The following is a 3,388-nucleotide window of genomic DNA, read 5'->3' as shown; positions in this document are numbered from 1 at the left end:
CGCAATCTCACCAGCATCTATTATTTTTTGACTTTTTAATAATGGCAATTCTGACTGGTGTGAGATGGTATCTCATTGTAGTTTTGATTTGCATTTCTCTAATGATTAGTGATGTTGAGTATTTTTTCATATGCTTGTTAGCCATGTGTATGTCTGCTATTGAAAAGTGTCTGTTCATGTCCTTTGTCCACTTTTTAATGGAGTTGATTTTTCTTTTACATTTAAGTTCCTTATAGATTCTGGATATTAGACTTTTGTCAGATGCATAGTGTGCAAATATTTTCTCTCATTCTGTAGGTTGTCTGTTTACTCTGTTGATAGTTTCTTTGGCTGTGCAGAAGCTCTTTAGTTTAATTAGGTCCCATTTATTAATTTGTGTTTTTGTTGTCATTGCTTTTGGCATCTTCGTCATGAAATCTTTGCCAAGGCCTACATCCAGAATAGTATTTCCTAGGTTATCTTCTGAGGTTTTTATAATTTTAGGTTTTGCATTTAGTCTTTAATCCGTCTTGAGTTGATTTTTGTGTATGGTGTAAGGAAGAGGTCCAGTTTCAATCTTCTGTAAATAGCTAGCCAGTTATCCCAGCACCATTTATTGAATAGAGAGTTCTTTCGCCATTGCTTGTTTTTGTCAGCTTTGTCAAAGATCAGATGGTTGTGGGTGTGCAACATTATTTCTGGGTTCTTTATTCTGTTCCATTGGCCTATGTGTCTGTTTTTGTACCAGTACCTTGCTGTTTTGGTTACTGTAGCCTTGTAGTATTGTTTGAAGTTGGGTAGCATGATGCCTCTAGCTTTGTTTTTTTGTTTTCTGGGTTTTTTTTGCCTAGAATTGCTTTGGCTATTTGGGCTCCTTTTTGGTTCCATATGGATTTTAAAATAGTTTGTGCTAATTCTGTGAAGAACGTTTGACAACGATAGCATTGAATCTGTAAATTGCTTTGAGGAGTATGGCCATTTTAACAATATATTGATTCTTCTTATCCATGAGCATGGAATGTTTTTCCATTTGTTTGTGTCATTTCTGATTTATTTGAGCAGCATTTTGAAATTCTCCTTGTAGAGATCTTTCACCTCTCAGTTAGCTGTATTCCTAGGTATTTTATTCTTTTTTGTTGCTATTGTGAATGGGATTGCATTACTGATTTGGTTCTTAGCTTGAATATTTTTGGTGTATAAGAATGCTATTGATTATTGTGCATTGATTTTGTATCCTGAAACTTTGAAGTTGTTTATTAGCTTGTGGAGCTTTTGGGTAGAGACTATGGGAATTTTTAGGTATAGAATCATGTTGTCTGCAAACAGGAATAGTTTGGTTTCCTCTTTTCCTATTTGGATGCCTTTTATTTCTTTATCTTGCCTGATTACTCTGGCCAGGACTTCCAGTACTATGTTGAATAGGAGTGGTGAGAGAAGGCATCCTTGTCTTGTTCTGGTTTGCAAGGGGAATGCTTCCAGCTTTTGCCCATTCAGTGTGATGTTGGCTGTGGGTTTGTAATAGATGGCTCTTATTCTTTTGAAGTATGTTCCTTCAATGCCTAGTTTGTTGAGGGTTTTTTTTAACACGAAAATGTTAGCAGAAAGGGTCCTGATCCAGACTCCAAGAGAGGGATCTTGGATTTCACGCAAGAAAGAATTCAGGGCAAGTCCATAGAGTAAAGTGAAAGCAAGTTTGTTAAGAAAGTAAAGAAATAAAGAATGGCTACTCCACAGGCAGAGCAGTGCTTGAGCTGCTCAACTAAGGATACTTACTGTTACTTCTTGATTATATGCTAAACAAGGGGTGTATTATTTATGAGTTTTCTGGGAATGGGGTGGGCAATTCTGGGAACTGAGGATTCCTTTCCTTTTTAGACAATCTAGAGTAACTTCCTGATGTTGCCATTGCATTTGTAAACTGTCCTTACACTACTGGGAGTGTCATTTAGCATGCTAATGCATTATAATTAGCATATAATGAGCAGTGAGGACAACCAGAGGTCACTCTAGTCACTATCTTTGTTTTGTTGGGTTTTAGCTAGCTTCTTTACTGCAACCTGTTTTATCAGCAAGGACTTAATGATCTGTATGTTGTGCGGACCTCCTATCTCATCCTGTGACTTAAAATGCCTAACCTCCTGGGAATGCAGCCCAGTAGGTTTCAGCCTTATTTTACCCAGCCCCTATTCAAGATGGAGTCACTCTGGTTTGAATGCCTCTGACAAAGGGATGCTGAATTTTATCAAAAGCCTATTCTGCATCTATTGAGATAATCATGTGGATTTTGTTTTTAGTTCTATTTATCTGATGAATCAGATTTATTGATTTGCATGTGTTGCACTAAACTTGGATCATAGTAATGAAGCTGGTTTTGATGTACTGCTGGTTTTGGTTTGCTAGTATTTTGTTGAGGATTTTTGTGTCTGTGTTCATCAAGGATATTGTCCTGAAGTTTTCTTTTTTTGTTGTGTCTCTGCTAGGTTTTAGTATCAGGATGATGCTGGCATCATAGAATGAGTTAGGGAGGAGTTCCTCCTCTTCAATTTTTGGGAATAGTTTCAGTAGGAATGGTACCAGTTCTTCTTTATACATCTGACAGAATCCGGCTATGAATCCATCTGGTCCTAGATATTTTCTTTGGTTGGCAGGCTTTTCAGTACTGATTCAATTTTGGAACTCATTATTGGTCTGTTCAGGGATTCAGTTTCTTCCTGGTTCAGTCTTGGGAGGTTGTATGCATCCAGGAATTTATCAGTTTCTTCTAGGTTTTCTAGTTTGTGTGCATAGAGTTGTTCATAGTTGTCTCTGAAGGTTTTTGTATTTCTGTGGGGTCAGTGGTAACATCCCCTTCATCATTTCCGATTGTGTTTATTTGGATCTTCTCTCTTTTTTCTTTATTAGTCTAGATAGCAGTCTATCTATCTTATTATTTTTTAAAAAAAGCCAACTCCTGAATTTGTTCATCTTTTTTATGGTTTTTCACATTTCAGTTTCCTTCAGTTCAGTTCTGATTTTGGTTGTTTCTTGTCTTCTGCTAGCTTTGGGGTTTGTTTGCTCTTGTTTCTCTAGTTCTTCTAATTTTGATGTTAGGTAGTTAATTTGAAATCTTTCCAACAGTTTGATGTGGGTGTTTAGTGCTATAAACTTCCCTCTTATCACTGCCTCAGCTGTGTCTCAGAGATTCGGGTATGTTGTATCTTTGCTCTCATTAGTTTCGAAGAATTTCTTTATTTCTGCTTTAACTTCATTATTTGCCCCAAAGTCATTCAGGAGCAGATAGTTTAATTTCTTCTCTTTTTCTTTCTTTTTTTCTTTTTTTTTTTTTTTGTTTTTTTTTTGTTTTTTTTTTGAGGCGGAGTCTCGCTCTGTCGCCCGGACTGGAGTGCAGTGGCCGGATCTCAGCTCACTG

This window comes from Colobus angolensis, unplaced genomic scaffold, assembly GCF_000951035.1.
Source record: "Colobus angolensis palliatus isolate OR3802 unplaced genomic scaffold, Cang.pa_1.0 Scaffold316, whole genome shotgun sequence".
Classification (NCBI taxonomy): Eukaryota; Metazoa; Chordata; class Mammalia; order Primates; family Cercopithecidae; genus Colobus; species Colobus angolensis.
The sequence above is the reverse complement of the archived record's forward strand: the minus strand, read 5'-3'. Positions refer to the sequence as shown.